General features: G+C 45.2%; 12 non-coding genes across 12 annotated transcripts; all 12 read right to left on the reverse strand.

The window, feature by feature from the left end:
• Positions 1 to 927: 927 nt before the first annotated feature.
• Positions 928 to 1,118, reverse strand: LOC141187016 (U2 spliceosomal RNA). Its single transcript, XR_012261241.1, has one exon. It is a non-coding gene; the product is annotated as a U2 spliceosomal RNA (small nuclear RNA).
• A 1,121-nt stretch (positions 1,119 to 2,239) lies between these two features.
• LOC141187017 (U2 spliceosomal RNA) lies at positions 2,240 to 2,430 on the reverse strand. The gene has a single exon (XR_012261242.1). It is a non-coding gene; the product is annotated as a U2 spliceosomal RNA (small nuclear RNA).
• Positions 2,431 to 3,544: 1,114 nt separating this feature from the next.
• On the reverse strand, positions 3,545 to 3,735 carry LOC141187018 (U2 spliceosomal RNA). The gene has a single exon (XR_012261243.1). It is a non-coding gene; the product is annotated as a U2 spliceosomal RNA (small nuclear RNA).
• A 1,121-nt stretch (positions 3,736 to 4,856) lies between these two features.
• LOC141187019 (U2 spliceosomal RNA) lies at positions 4,857 to 5,047 on the reverse strand. The gene has a single exon (XR_012261244.1). It is a non-coding gene; the product is annotated as a U2 spliceosomal RNA (small nuclear RNA).
• A 1,121-nt stretch (positions 5,048 to 6,168) lies between these two features.
• On the reverse strand, positions 6,169 to 6,359 carry LOC141187022 (U2 spliceosomal RNA). The gene has a single exon (XR_012261246.1). It is a non-coding gene; the product is annotated as a U2 spliceosomal RNA (small nuclear RNA).
• A 1,118-nt stretch (positions 6,360 to 7,477) lies between these two features.
• LOC141187023 (U2 spliceosomal RNA) lies at positions 7,478 to 7,668 on the reverse strand. Its single transcript, XR_012261247.1, has one exon. It is a non-coding gene; the product is annotated as a U2 spliceosomal RNA (small nuclear RNA).
• A 1,115-nt stretch (positions 7,669 to 8,783) lies between these two features.
• LOC141184503 (U2 spliceosomal RNA) lies at positions 8,784 to 8,974 on the reverse strand. The gene has a single exon (XR_012259252.1). It is a non-coding gene; the product is annotated as a U2 spliceosomal RNA (small nuclear RNA).
• Positions 8,975 to 10,098: 1,124 nt separating this feature from the next.
• On the reverse strand, positions 10,099 to 10,289 carry LOC141184525 (U2 spliceosomal RNA). Its single transcript, XR_012259272.1, has one exon. It is a non-coding gene; the product is annotated as a U2 spliceosomal RNA (small nuclear RNA).
• A 1,119-nt stretch (positions 10,290 to 11,408) lies between these two features.
• LOC141184465 (U2 spliceosomal RNA) lies at positions 11,409 to 11,599 on the reverse strand. Its single transcript, XR_012259217.1, has one exon. It is a non-coding gene; the product is annotated as a U2 spliceosomal RNA (small nuclear RNA).
• A 1,122-nt stretch (positions 11,600 to 12,721) lies between these two features.
• LOC141187024 (U2 spliceosomal RNA) lies at positions 12,722 to 12,912 on the reverse strand. Its single transcript, XR_012261248.1, has one exon. It is a non-coding gene; the product is annotated as a U2 spliceosomal RNA (small nuclear RNA).
• A 1,117-nt stretch (positions 12,913 to 14,029) lies between these two features.
• Positions 14,030 to 14,220, reverse strand: LOC141191154 (U2 spliceosomal RNA). The gene has a single exon (XR_012265155.1). It is a non-coding gene; the product is annotated as a U2 spliceosomal RNA (small nuclear RNA).
• A 1,121-nt stretch (positions 14,221 to 15,341) lies between these two features.
• Positions 15,342 to 15,532, reverse strand: LOC141187025 (U2 spliceosomal RNA). Its single transcript, XR_012261249.1, has one exon. It is a non-coding gene; the product is annotated as a U2 spliceosomal RNA (small nuclear RNA).
• Between the last annotated feature and the right edge of the window lie 160 nt (positions 15,533 to 15,692).

Raw genomic sequence — 15,692 nt, forward strand, 5'->3', positions numbered from 1 at the left:
ACCCTCAACCCCCGGCTGTTCCCACCCGCCTCAACACCGTTGGAAGGGAGGAGAACCAATTAAGGCGGGGGGGGGGGTGGAACGAGCAGCTGTCTACCCTTAGCAGGAGGGTTGCTGATTAATTACCTCTCCTGCTGCTGCTGCTGCTGGCTGTCCAGCAGCAGACTGAAGGTGGCTGCTGCTGTGCGCAGGTATATAAAGGCTCAGAGCCTATTATGACACGCGCAGCCAGCGTTCCATTGCCACATTCCGTCTACTGCAGGCGGGATACCTGGATGGCTGAATGTCACTGAGAAGCTCACAGAGACCGCCATAAGCAACAGTTTAAAAGAATGCCACAGACTAATCAACCAAACTTTTTGGGTTGGTTTCTCTTTTATAGTCTGCAGGCATTAAATGAAAGAAGTCAGTGCTCCAGCAGAGGGAGACAACGTTTCAGAAAAGGCATTGTAGCAAACCAAAAAAGAAATTTTAAGCGCAGCAGAGTAACCAGCTCACATACCTGTTAGCTCAGGTGAGTTTAAAAGGCTGCTGTTGATAACAAGGGCATTTGCTAAATAGATGGTGTGTGTGCAACAATATACTGAAAGGTCAATTATATTGTGCAGCTTATCTCACCACCTGTAGTTATTTAGGTGAAAGCTCCAAAATGCTTGCCTAATATGTCTGTTTATCCAAAAGGAAGTATAGAGGGAGAGCTAGATAGATAGCATTGCATTACATTACATTACATGGCAATGCAATGCACAGTTGCTGAAGTTGAACCAAAATGAGCTTGTCATCTGGCTTCTGCAACTTTTAACATGAAAAATCCAATGAGGAGAAGAAAAGCAAAGCCAAAGAGTCCATCCCAAAATCCGACAAACAAGCAAAATGAACAAAAAGCATTGAATTCAATTCTTTCTGATTTTAGAAACTGCATTAAAGAAGGGGTGCACCGGTCCTGGAGATACTGCAATACCAGGTCAATGCGTGGAGTGGACAGAGCAAGCTCTTTTTCCATCTCCCTGTTCTAAAAATCCATTTAATATATGGTCCCCAGATAGGGGACGTATCAGATATTAAACTGATAAGAACAGATACTACACTTGATCTTAGCCAAAAGGCCGAGAAGCGATAACCAGAATTGGTTTCCGACTACGGTGCCACCCAAGGATTCTGAAAAGTCCATTTGTGGAGATGGCCACCTGGACTCCCGTTAAGAAGACATGCTGTCAACCTCTAGATCCCTCACATGCCTGCACTTTTCGGCTTGCTGCTGCTGCAATCCACGCGTTTTAGATCTGCATAACTCCACCTCTTTTAGCACAGTACCCTCAACCCCCGGCTGTTCCCACCCGCCTCAACACCGTTGGAAGGGAGGAGAACCAATTAAGGCGGGGGGGGGGGTGGAACGAGCAGCTGTCTACCCTTAGCAGGAGGGTTGCTGATTAATTACCTCTCCTGCTGCTGCTGCTGCTGGCTGTCCAGCAGCAGACTGAAGGTGGCTGCTGCTGTGCGCAGGTATATAAAGGCTCAGAGCCTATTATGACACGCGCAGCCAGCGTTCCATTGCCACATTCCGTCTACTGCAGGCGGGATACCTGGATGGCTGAATGTCACTGAGAAGCTCACAGAGACCGCCATAAGCAACAGTTTAAAAGAATGCCACAGACTAATCAACCAAACTTTTTGGGTTGGTTTCTCTTTTATAGTCTGCAGGCATTAAATGAAAGAAGTCAGTGTTCCAGCAGAGGGAGACAACGTTTCAGAAAAGGCATTGTAGCAAACCAAAAAAGAAATTTTAAGCGCAGCAGAGTAACCAGCTCACATACCTGTTAGCTCAGGTGAGTTTAAAAGGCTGCTGTTGATAACAAGGGCATTTGCTAAATAGATGGTGTGTGTGCAACAATATACTGAAAGGTCAATTATATTGTGCAGCTTATCTCACCACCTGTAGTTATTTAGGTGAAAGCTCCAAAATGCTTGCCTAATATGTCTGTTTATCCAAAAGGAAGTATAGAGGGAGAGCTAGATAGATAGCATTGCATTACATTACATTACATGGCAATGCAATGCACAGTTGCTGAAGTTGAACCAAAATGAGCTTGTCATCTGGCTTCTGCAACTTTTAACATGAAAAATCCAATGAGGAGAAGAAAAGCAAAGCCAAAGAGTCCATCCCAAAATCCGACAAACAAGCAAAATGAACAAAAAGCATTGAATTCAATTCTTTCTGATTTTAGAAACTGCATTAAAGAAGGGGTGCACCGGTCCTGGAGATACTGCAATACCAGGTCAATGCGTGGAGTGGACAGAGCAAGCTCTTTTTCCATCTCCCTGTTCTAAAAATCCATTTAATATATGGTCCCCAGATAGGGGACGTATCAGATATTAAACTGATAAGAACAGATACTACACTTGATCTTAGCCAAAAGGCCGAGAAGCGATAACCAGAATTGGTTTCCGACTACGGTGCCACCCAAGGATTCTGAAAAGTCCATTTGTGGAGATGGCCACCTGGACTCCCGTTAAGAAGACATGCTGTCAACCTCTAGATCCCTCACATGCCTGCACTTTTCGGCTTGCTGCTGCTGCAATCCACGCGTTTTAGATCTGCATAACTCCACCTCTTTTAGCACAGTACCCTCAACCCCCGGCTGTTCCCACCCGCCTCAACACCGTTGGAAGGGAGAACCAATTAAGGCGGGGGGGGGGTGGAACGAGCAGCTGTCTACCCTTAGCAGGAGGGTTGCTGATTAATTACCTCTCCTGCTGCTGCTGCTGGCTGTCCAGCAGCAGACTGAAGGTGGCTGCTGCTGTGCGCAGGTATATAAAGGCTCAGAGCCTATTATGACACGCGCAGCCAGCGTTCCATTGCCACATTCCGTCTACTGCAGGCGGGATACCTGGATGGCTGAATGTCACTGAGAAGCTCACAGAGACCGCCATAAGCAACAGTTTAAAAGAATGCCACAGACTAATCAACCAAACTTTTTGGGTTGGTTTCTCTTTTATAGTCTGCAGGCATTAAATGAAAGAAGTCAGTGTTCCAGCAGAGGGAGACAACGTTTCAGAAAAGGCATTGTAGCAAACCAAAAAAGAAATTTTAAGCGCAGCAGAGTAACCAGCTCACATACCTGTTAGCTCAGGTGAGTTTAAAAGGCTGCTGTTGATAACAAGGGCATTTGCTAAATAGATGGTGTGTGTGCAACAATATACTGAAAGGTCAATTATATTGTGCAGCTTATCTCACCACCTGTAGTTATTTAGGTGAAAGCTCCAAAATGCTTGCCTAATATGTCTGTTTATCCAAAAGGAAGTATAGAGGGAGAGCTAGATAGATAGCATTGCATTACATTACATTACATGGCAATGCAATGCACAGTTGCTGAAGTTGAACCAAAATGAGCTTGTCATCTGGCTTCTGCAACTTTTAACATGAAAAATCCAATGAGGAGAAGAAAAGCAAAGCCAAAGAGTCCATCCCAAAATCCGACAAACAAGCAAAATGAACAAAAAGCATTGAATTCAATTCTTTCTGATTTTAGAAACTGCATTAAAGAAGGGGTGCACCGGTCCTGGAGATACTGCAATACCAGGTCAATGCGTGGAGTGGACAGAGCAAGCTCTTTTTCCATCTCCCTGTTCTAAAAATCCATTTAATATATGGTCCCCAGATAGGGGACGTATCAGATATTAAACTGATAAGAACAGATACTACACTTGATCTTAGCCAAAAGGCCGAGAAGCGATAACCAGAATTGGTTTCCGACTACGGTGCCACCCAAGGATTCTGAAAAGTCCATTTGTGGAGATGGCCACCTGGACTCCCGTTAAGAAGACATGCTGTCAACCTCTAGATCCCTCACATGCCTGCACTTTTCGGCTTGCTGCTGCTGCAATCCACGCGTTTTAGATCTGCATAACTCCACCTCTTTTAGCACAGTACCCTCAACCCCCGGCTGTTCCCACCCGCCTCAACACCGTTGGAAGGGAGGAGAACCAATTAAGGCGGGGGGGGTGGTGGAACGAGCAGCTGTCTACCCTTAGCAGGAGGGTTGCTGATTAATTACCTCTCCTGCTGCTGCTGCTGCTGGCTGTCCAGCAGCAGACTGAAGGTGGCTGCTGCTGTGCGCAGGTATATAAAGGCTCAGAGCCTATTATGACACGCGCAGCCAGCGTTCCATTGCCACATTCCGTCTACTGCAGGCGGGATACCTGGATGGCTGAATGTCACTGAGAAGCTCACAGAGACCGCCATAAGCAACAGTTTAAAAGAATGCCACAGACTAATCAACCAAACTTTTTGGGTTGGTTTCTCTTTTATAGTCTGCAGGCATTAAATGAAAGAAGTCAGTGTTCCAGCAGAGGGAGACAATGTTTCAGAAAAGGCATTGTAGCAAACCAAAAAAGAAATTTTAAGCGCAGCAGAGTAACCAGCTCACATACCTGTTAGCTCAGGTGAGTTTAAAAGGCTGCTGTTGATAACAAGGGCATTTGCTAAATAGATGGTGTGTGTGCAACAATATACTGAAAGGTCAATTATATTGTGCAGCTTATCTCACCACCTGTAGTTATTTAGGTGAAAGCTCCAAAATGCTTGCCTAATATGTCTGTTTATCCAAAAGGAAGTATAGAGGGAGAGCTAGATAGATAGCATTGCATTACATTACATTACATGGCAATGCAATGCACAGTTGCTGAAGTTGAACCAAAATGAGCTTGTCATCTGGCTTCTGCAACTTTTAACATGAAAAATCCAATGAGGAGAAGAAAAGCAAAGCCAAAGAGTCCATCCCAAAATCCGACAAACAAGCAAAATGAACAAAAAGCATTGAATTCAATTCTTTCTGATTTTAGAAACTGCATTAAAGAAGGGGTGCACCGGTCCTGGAGATACTGCAATACCAGGTCAATGCGTGGAGTGGACAGAGCAAGCTCTTTTTCCATCTCCCTGTTCTAAAAATCCATTTAATATATGGTCCCCAGATAGGGGACGTATCAGATATTAAACTGATAAGAACAGATACTACACTTGATCTTAGCCAAAAGGCCGAGAAGCGATAACCAGAATTGGTTTCCGACTACGGTGCCACCCAAGGATTCTGAAAAGTCCATTTGTGGAGACGGCCACCTGGACTCCCGTTAAGAAGACATGCTGTCAACCTCTAGATCCCTCACATGCCTGCACTTTTCGGCTTGCTGCTGCTGCAATCCACGCGTTTTAGATCTGCATAACTCCACCTCTTTTAGCACAGTACCCTCAACCCCCGGCTGTTCCCACCCGCCTCAACACCGTTGGAAGGGAGGAGAACCAATTAAGGCGGGGGGGGGGGTGGAACGAGCAGCTGTCTACCCTTAGCAGGAGGGTTGCTGATTAATTACCTCTCCTGCTGCTGCTGCTGCTGGCTGTCCAGCAGCAGACTGAAGGTGGCTTCTGCTGTGCGCAGGTATATAAAGGCTCAGAGCCTATTATGACACGCGCAGCCAGCGTTCCATTGCCACATTCCGTCTACTGCAGGCGGGATACCTGGATGGCTGAATGTCACTGAGAAGCTCACAGAGACCGCCATAAGCAACAGTTTAAAAGAATGCCACAGACTAATCAACCAAACTTTTTGGGTTGGTTTCTCTTTTATAGTCTGCAGGCATTAAATGAAAGAAGTCAGTGTTCCAGCAGAGGGAGACAACGTTTCAGAAAAGGCATTGTAGCAAACCAAAAAAGAAATTTTAAGCGCAGCAGAGTAACCAGCTCACATACCTGTTAGCTCAGGTGAGTTTATAAGGCTGCTGTTGATAACAAGGGCATTTGCTAAATAGATGGTGTGTGTGCAACAATATACTGAAAGGTCAATTATATTGTGCAGCTTATCTCACCACCTGTAGTTATTTAGGTGAAAGCTCCAAAATGCTTGCCTAATATGTCTGTTTATCCAAAAGGAAGTATAGAGGGAGAGCTAGATAGATAGCATTGCATTGCATTACATTACATGGCAATGCAATGCACAGTTGCTGAAGTTGAACCAAAATGAGCTTGTCATCTGGCTTCTGCAACTTTTAACATGAAAAATCCAATGAGGAGAAGAAAAGCAAAGCCAAAGAGTCCATCCCAAAATCCGACAAACAAGCAAAATGAACAAAAAGCATTGAATTCAATTCTTTCTGATTTTAGAAACTGCATTAAAGAAGGGGTGCACCGGTCCTGGAGATACTGCAATACCAGGTCAATGCGTGGAGTGGACAGAGCAAGCTCTTTTTCCATCTCCCTGTTCTAAAAATCCATTTAATATATGGTCCCCAGATAGGGGACGTATCAGATATTAAACTGATAAGAACAGATACTACACTTGATCTTAGCCAAAAGGCCGAGAAGCGATAACCAGAATTGGTTTCCGACTACGGTGCCACCCAAGGATTCTGAAAAGTCCATTTGTGGAGATGGCCACCTGGACTCCCGTTAAGAAGACATGCTGTCAACCTCTAGATCCCTCACATGCCTGCACTTTTCGGCTTGCTGCTGCTGCAATCCACGCGTTTTAGATCTGCATAACTCCACCTCTTTTAGCACAGTACCCTCAACCCCCGGCTGTTCCCACCCGCCTCAACACCGTTGGAAGGGAGGAGAACCAATTAAGGCGGGGGGGGTGGAACGAGCAGCTGTCTACCCTTAGCAGGAGGGTTGCTGATTAATTACCTCTCCTGCTGCTGCTGCTGCTGGCTGTCCAGCAGCAGACTGAAGGTGGCTGCTGCTGTGCGCAGGTATATAAAGGCTCAGAGCCTATTATGACACGCGCAGCCAGCGTTCCATTGCCACATTCCGTCTACTGCAGGCGGGATACCTGGATGGCTGAATGTCACTGAGAAGCTCACAGAGACCGCCATAAGCAACAGTTTAAAAGAATGCCACAGACTAATCAACCAAACTTTTTGGGTTGGTTTCTCTTTTATAGTCTGCAGGCATTAAATGAAAGAAGTCAGTGTTCCAGCAGAGGGAGACAACGTTTCAGAAAAGGCATTGTAGCAAACCAAAAAAGAAATTTTAAGCGCAGCAGAGTAACCAGCTCACATACCTGTTAGCTCAGGTGAGTTTAAAAGGCTGCTGTTGATAACAAGGGCATTTGCTAAATAGATGGTGTGTGTGCAACAATATACTGAAAGGTCAATTATATTGTGCAGCTTATCTCACCACCTGTAGTTATTTAGGTGAAAGCTCCAAAATGCTTGCCTAATATGTCTGTTTATCCAAAAGGAAGTATAGAGGGAGAGCTAGATAGATAGCATTGCATTACATTACATTACATGGCAATGCAATGCACAGTTGCTGAAGTTGAACCAAAATGAGCTTGTCATCTGGCTTCTGCAACTTTTAACATGAAAAATCCAATGAGGAGAAGAAAAGCAAAGCCAAAGAGTCCATCCCAAAATCCGACAAACAAGCAAAATGAACAAAAAGCATTGAATTCAATTCTTTCTGATTTTAGAAACTGCATTAAAGAAGGGGTGCACCGGTCCTGGAGATACTGCAATACCAGGTCAATGCGTGGAGTGGACAGAGCAAGCTCTTTTTCCATCTCCCTGTTCTAAAAATCCATTTAATATATGGTCCCCAGATAGGGGACGTATCAGATATTAAACTGATAAGAACAGATACTACACTTGATCTTAGCCAAAAGGCCGAGAAGCGATAACCAGAATTGGTTTCCGACTACGGTGCCACCCAAGGATTCTGAAAAGTCCATTTGTGGAGATGGCCACCTGGACTCCCGTTAAGAAGACATGCTGTCAACCTCTAGATCCCTCACATGCCTGCACTTTTCGGCTTGCTGCTGCTGCAATCCACGCGTTTTAGATCTGCATAACTCCACCTCTTTTAGCACAGTACCCTCAACCCCCGGCTGTTCCCACCCGCCTCAACACCGTTGGAAGGGAGGAGAACCAATTAAGGCGGGGGGGGGGGTGGAACGAGCAGCTGTCTACCCTTAGCAGGAGGGTTGCTGATTAATTACCTCTCCTGCTGCTGCTGGCTGTCCAGCAGCAGACTGAAGGTGGCTGCTGCTGTGCGCAGGTATATAAAGGCTCAGAGCCTATTATGACACGCGCAGCCAGCGTTCCATTGCCACATTCCGTCCACTGCAGGCGGGATACCTGGATGGCTGAATGTCACTGAGAAGCTCACAGAGACCGCCATAAGCAACAGTTTAAAAGAATGCCACAGACTAATCAACCAAACTTTTTGGGTTGGTTTCTCTTTTATAGTCTGCAGGCATTAAATGAAAGAAGTCAGTGTTCCAGCAGAGGGAGACAACGTTTCAGAAAAGGCATTGTAGCAAACCAAAAAAGAAATTTTAAGCGCAGCAGAGTAACCAGCTCACATACCTGTTAGCTCAGGTGAGTTTAAAAGGCTGCTGTTGATAACAAGGGCATTTGCTAAATAGATGGTGTGTGTGCAACAATATACTGAAAGGTCAATTATATTGTGCAGCTTATCTCACCACCTGTAGTTATTTAGGTGAAAGCTCCAAAATGCTTGCCTAATATGTCTGTTTATCCAAAAGGAAGTATAGAGGGAGAGCTAGATAGATAGCATTGCATTACATTACATTACATGGCAATGCAATGCACAGTTGCTGAAGTTGAACCAAAATGAGCTTGTCATCTGGCTTCTGCAACTTTTAACATGAAAAATCCAATGAGGAGAAGAAAAGCAAAGCCAAAGAGTCCATCCCAAAATCCGACAAACAAGCAAAATGAACAAAAAGCATTGAATTCAATTCTTTCTGATTTTAGAAACTGCATTAAAGAAGGGGTGCACCGGTCCTGGAGATACTGCAATACCAGGTCAATGCGTGGAGTGGACAGAGCAAGCTCTTTTTCCATCTCCCTGTTCTAAAAATCCATTTAATATATGGTCCCCAGATAGGGGACGTACCAGATATTAAACTGATAAGAACAGATACTACACTTGATCTTAGCCAAAAGGCCGAGAAGCGATAACCAGAATTGGTTTCCGACTACGGTGCCACCCAAGAATTCTGAAAAGTCCATTTGTGGAGATGGCCACCTGGACTCCCGTTAAGAAGACATGCTGTCAACCTCTAGATCCCTCACATGCCTGCACTTTTCGGCTTGCTGCTGCTGCAATCCACGCGTTTTAGATCTGCATAACTCCACCTCTTTTAGCACAGTACCCTCAACCCCCGGCTGTTCCCACCCGCCTCAACACCGTTGGAAGGGAGGAGAACCAATTAAGGCGGGGGGGGGGGGGGTGGAACGAGCAGCTGTCTACCCTTAGCAGGAGGGTTGCTGATTAATTACCTCTCCTGCTGCTGCTGCTGCTGGCTGTCCAGCAGCAGACTGAAGGTGGCTGCTGCTGTGCGCAGGTATATAAAGGCTCAGAGCCTATTATGACACGCGCAGCCAGCGTTCCATTGCCACATTCCGTCTACTGCAGGCGGGATACCTGGATGGCTGAATGTCACTGAGAAGCTCACAGAGACCGCCATAAGCAACAGTTTAAAAGAATGCCACAGACTAATCAACCAAACTTTTTGGGTTGGTTTCTCTTTTATAGTCTGCAGGCATTAAATGAAAGAAGTCAGTGTTCCAGCAGAGGGAGACAACGTTTCAGAAAAGGCATTGTAGCAAACCAAAAAAGAAATTTTAAGCGCAGCAGAGTAACCAGCTCACATACCTGTTAGCTCAGGTGAGTTTAAAAGGCTGCTGTTGATAACAAGGGCATTTGCTAAATAGATGGTGTGTGTGCAACAATATACTGAAAGGTCAATTATATTGTGCAGCTTATCTCACCACCTGTAGTTATTTAGGTGAAAGCTCCAAAATGCTTGCCTAATATGTCTGTTTATCCAAAAGGAAGTATAGAGGGAGAGCTAGATAGATAGCATTGCATTACATTACATTACATGGCAATGCAATGCACAGTTGCTGAAGTTGAACAAAAATGAGCTTGTCATCTGGCTTCTGCAACTTTTAACATGAAAAATCCAATGAGGAGAACAAAAGCAAAGCCAAAGAGTCCATCCCAAAATCCGACAAACAAGCAAAATGAACAAAAAGCATTGAATTCAATTCTTTCTGATTTTAGAAACTGCATTAAAGAAGGGGTGCACCAGTCCTGGAGATACTGCAATACCAGGTCAATGCGTGGAGTGGACAGAGCAAGCTCTTTTTCCATCTCCCTGTTCTAAAAATCCATTTAATATATGGTCCCCAGATAGGGGACGTATCAGATATTAAACTGATAAGAACAGATACTACACTTGATCTTAGCCAAAAGGCTGAGAAGCGATAACCAGAATTGGTTTCCGACTACGGTGCCACCCAAGGATTCTGAAAAGTCCATTTGTGGAGATGGCCACCTGGACTCCCGTTAAGAAGACATGCTGTCAACCTCTAGATCCCTCACATGCCTGCACTTTTCGGCTTGCTGCTGCTGCAATCCACGCGTTTTACATCTGCATAACTCCACCTCTTTTAGCACAGTACCCTCAACCCCCGGCTGTTCCCACCCGCCTCAACACCGTTGGAAGGGAGGAGAACCAATTAAGGCGGGGGGGGGTGGAACGAGCAGCTGTCTACCCTTAGCAGGAGGGTTGCTGATTAATTACCTCTCCTGCTGCTGCTGCTGCTGGCTGTCCAGCAGCAGACTGAAGGTGGCTGCTGCTGTGCGCAGGTATATAAAGGCTCAGAGCCTATTATGACACGCGCAGCCAACGTTCCATTGCCACATTCCGTCTACTGCAGGCGGGATACCTGGATGGCTGAATGTCACTGAGAAGCTCACAGAGACCGCCATAAGCAACAGTTTAAAAGAATGCCACAGACTAATCAACCAAACTTTTTGGGTTGGTTTCTCTTTTATAGTCTGCAGGCATTAAATGAAAGAAGTCAGTGTTCCAGCAGAGGGAGACAACGTTTCAGAAAAGGCATTGTAGCAAACCAAAAAAGAAATTTTAAGCGCAGCAGAGTAACCAGCTCACATACCTGTTAGCTCAGGTGAGTTTAAAAGGCTGCTGTTGATAACAAGGGCATTTGCTAAATAGATGGTGTGTGTGCAACAATATGCTGAAAGGTCAATTATATTGTGCAGCTTATCTCACCACCTGTAGTTATTTAGGTGAAAGCTCCAAAATGCTTGCCTAATATGTCTGTTTATCCAAAAGGAAGTATAGAGGGAGAGCTAGATAGATAGCATTGCATTACATTACATTACATGGCAATGCAATGCACAGTTGCTGAAGTTGAACCAAAATGAGCTTGTCATCTGGCTTCTGCAACTTTTAACATGAAAAATCCAATGAGGAGAAGAAAAGCAAAGCCAAAGAGTCCATCCCAAAATCCGACAAACAAGCAAAATGAACAAAAAGCATTGAATTCAATTCTTTCTGATTTTAGAAACTGCATTAAAGAAGGGGTGCACCGGTCCTGGAGATACTGCAATACCAGGTCAATGCGTGGAGTGGACAGAGCAAGCTCTTTTTCCATCTCCCTGTTCTAAAAATCCATTTAATATATGGTCCCCAGATAAGGGACGTATCAGATATTAAACTGATAAGAACAGATACTACACTTGATCTTAGCCAAAAGGCCGAGAAGCGATAACCAGAATTGGTTTCCGACTACGGTGCCACCCAAGGATTCTGAAAAGTCCATTTGTGGAGATGGCCACCTGGACTCCCGTTAAGAAGACATGCTGTCAACCTCTAGATCCCTCACATGCCTGCACTTTTCGGCTTGCTGCTGCTGCAATCCACGCGTTTTAGATCTGCATAACTCCACCTCTTTTAGCACAGTACCCTCAACCCCCGGCTGTTCCCACCCGCCTCAACACCGTTGGAAGGGAGGAGAACCAATTAAGGCGGGGGGGGGGGGTGGAACGAGCAGCTGTCTACCCTTAGCAGGAGGGTTGCTGATTAATTACCTCTCCTGCTGCTGCTGCTGCTGGCTGTCCAGCAGCAGACTGAAGGTGGCTGCTGCTGTGCGCAGGTATATAAAGGCTCAGAGCCTATTATGACACGCGCAGCCAGCGTTCCATTGCCACATTCCGTCTACTGCAGGCGGGATACCTGGATGGCTGAATGTCACTGAGAAGCTCACAGAGACCGCCATAAGCAACAGTTTAAAAGAATGCCACAGACTAATCAACCAAACTTTTTGGGTTGGTTTCTCTTTTATAGTCTGCAGGCATTAAATGAAAGAAGTCAGTGTTCCAGCAGAGGGAGACAACGTTTCAGAAAAGGCATTGTAGCAAACCAAAAAAGAAATTTTAAGCGCAGCAGAGTAACCAGCTCACATACCTGTTAGCTCAGGTGAGTTTAAAAGGCTGCTGTTGATAACAAGGGCATTTGCTAAATAGATGGTGTGTGTGCAACAATATACTGAAAGGTCAATTATATTGTGCAGCTTATCTCACCACCTGTAGTTATTTAGGTGAAAGCTCCAAAATGCTTGCCTAATATGTCTGTTTATCCAAAAGGAAGTATAGAGGGAGAGCTAGATAGATAGCATTGCATTACATTACATTACATGGCAATGCAATGCACAGTTGCTGAAGTTGAACCAAAATGAGCTTGTCATCTGGCTTCTGCAACTTTTAACATGAAAAATCCAATGAGGAGAAGAAAAGCAAAGCCAAAGAGTCCATCCCAAAATCCGACAAACAAGCAAAATGAACAAAAAGCATTGAATTCAATTCTTTCTGATTTTAGAAACTGCATTAAAGAAGGGGTGCACCGGTCCTGGAGATACTGCAATACCAGGTCAATGCGTGGAGTGGACAGAGCAAGCTCTTTTTCCATCTCCCTGTTCTAAAAATCCATTTAATATATGGTCCCCAGATAGGGGACGTATCAGATATTAAACTGATAAGAACAGATACTACACTTGATCTTAGCCAAAAGGCCGAGAAGCGATAACCAGAATTGGTTTCCGACTACGGTGCCACCCAAGGATTCTGAAAAGTCCATTTGTGGAGATGGCCACCTGGACTCCCGTTAAGAAGACATGCTGTCAACCTCTAGATCCCTCACATGCCTGCACTTTTCGGCTTGCTGCTGCTGCAATCCACGCGTTTTAGATCTGCATAACTCCACCTCTTTTAGCACAGTACCCTCAACCCCCGGCTGTTCCCACCCGCCTCAACACCGTTGGAAGGGAGGAGAACCAATTAAGGCGGGGGGGGGGTGGAACGAGCAGCTGTCTACCCTTAGCAGGAGGGTTGCTGATTAATTACCTCTCCTGCTGCTGCTGCTGGCTGTCCAGCAGCAGACTGAAGGTGGCTGCTGCTGTGCGCAGGTATATAAAGGCTCAGAGCCTATTATGACACGCGCAGCCAGCGTTCCATTGCCACATTCCGTCTACTGCAGGCGGGATACCTGGATGGCTGAATGTCACTGAGAAGCTCACAGAGACCGCCATAAGCAACAGTTTAAAAGAATGCCACAGACTAATCAACCAAACTTTTTGGGTTGGTTTCTCTTTTATAGTCTGCAGGCATTAAATGAAAGAAGTCAGTGTTCCAGCAGAGGGAGACAACGTTTCAGAAAAGGCATTCTAGCAAACCAAAAAAGAAATTTTAAGCGCAGCAGAGTAACCAGCTCACATACCTGTTAGCTCAGGTGAGTTTAAAAGGCTGCTGTTGATAACAAGGGCATTTGCTAAATAGATGGTGTGTGTGCAACAATATACTGAAAGGTCAATTATATTGTGCAGCTTATCTCACCACCTGTAGTTATTTAGGTGAAAGCTCCAAAATGCTTGCCTAATATGTCTGTTTATCCAAAAGGAAGTATAGAGGGAGAGCTAGATAGATAGCATTGCATTACATTACATTACATGGCAATGCAATGCACAGTTGCTGAAGTTGAACCAAAATGAGCTTGTCATCTGGCTTCTGCAACTTTTAACATGAAAAATCCAATGAGGAGAAGAAAAGCAAAGCCAAAGAGTCCATCCCAAAATCCGACAAACAAGCAAAATGAACAAAAAGCATTGAATTCAATTCTTTCTGATTTTAGAAACTGCATTAAAGAAGGGGTGCACCGGTCCTGGAGATACTGCAATACCAGGACAATGCGTGGAGTGGACAGAGCAAGCTCTTTTTCCATCTCCCTGTTCTAAAAATCCATTTAATATATGGTCCCCAGATAGGGGACGTATCAGATATTAAACTGATAAGAACAGATACTACACTTGATCTTAGCCAAAAGGCCGAGAAGCGATAACCAGAATTGGTTTCCGACTACGGTGCCACCCAAGGATTCTGAAAAGTCCATTTGTGGAGATGGCCACCTGGACTCCTGTTAAGAAGACATGCTGTCAACCTCTAGATCCCTCACATGCCTGCACTTTTCGGCTTGCTGCTGCTGCAATCCACGCGTTTTAGATCTGCATAACTCCACCTCTTTTAGCACAGTACCCTCAACCCCCGGCTGTTCCCACCCGCCTCAACACCGTTGGAAGGGAGGAGAACCAATTAAGGCGGGGGGGGGGGTGGAACGAGCAGCTGTCTACCCTTAGCAGGAGGGTTGCTGATTAATTACCTCTCCTGCTGCTGCTGCTGCTGGCTGTCCAGCAGCAGACTGAAGGTGGCTGCTGCTGTGCGCAGGTATATAAAGGCTCAGAGCCTATTATGACACGCGCAGCCAGCGTTCCATTGCCACATTCCGTCTACTGCAGGCGGGATACCTGGATGGCTGAATGTCACTGAGAAGCTCACAGAGACCGCCATAAGCAACAGTTTAAAAGAATGCCACAGACTAATCAACCAAACTTTTTGGGTTGGTTTCTCTTTTATAGTCTGCAGGCATTAAATGAAAGAAGTCAGTGTTCCAGCAGAGGGAGACAACGTTTCAGAAAAGGCATTGTAGCAAACCAAAAAAGAAATTTTAAGCGCAGCAGAGTAACCAGCTCACATACCTGTTAGCTCAGGTGAGTTTAAAAGGCTGCTGTTGATAACAAGGGCATTTGCTAAATAGATGGTGTGTGTGCAACAATATACTGAAAGGTCAATTATATTGTGCAGCTTATCTCACCACCTGTAGTTATTTAGGTGAAAGCTCCAAAATGCTTGCCTAATATGTCTGTTTATCCAAAAGGAAGTATAGAGGGAGAGCTAGATAGATAGCATTGCATTACATTACATTACATGGCAATGCAATGCACAGTTGCTGAAGTTGAACGAAAATGAGCTTGTCATCTGGCTTCTGCAACTTTTAACATGAAAAATCCAATGAGGAGAAGAAAAGCAAAGCCAAAGAGTCCATCCCAAAATCCGACAAACAAGCAAAATGAACAAAAAGCATTGAATTCAATTCTTTCTGATTTTAGAAACTGCATTAAAGAAGGGGTGCACCGGTCCTGGAGATACTGCAATACCAGGTCAATGCGTGGAGTGGACAGAGCAAGCTCTTTTTCCATCTCCCTGTTCTAAAAATCCATTTAATATATGGTCCCCAGATAGGGGACGTATCAGATATTAAACTGATAAGAACAGATACTACACTTGATCTTAGCCAAAAGGCCGAGAAGCGATAACCAGAATTGGTTTCCGACTACGGTGCCACCCAAGGATTCTGAAAAGTCCATTTGTGGAGATGGCCACCTGGACTCCCGTTAAGAAGACATGCTGTCAACCTCTAGATCCCTCACATGCCTGCACTTTTCGGCTTGCTGCTGCTGCAATCCACGCGTTT

This window comes from Phyllobates terribilis, unplaced genomic scaffold (genome assembly GCF_046119375.1).
Source record: "Phyllobates terribilis strain yellow unplaced genomic scaffold, ASM4611937v1 Scaffold_40__1_contigs__length_11209783, whole genome shotgun sequence".
NCBI lineage: Eukaryota > Metazoa > Chordata > Amphibia > Anura > Dendrobatidae > Phyllobates > Phyllobates terribilis.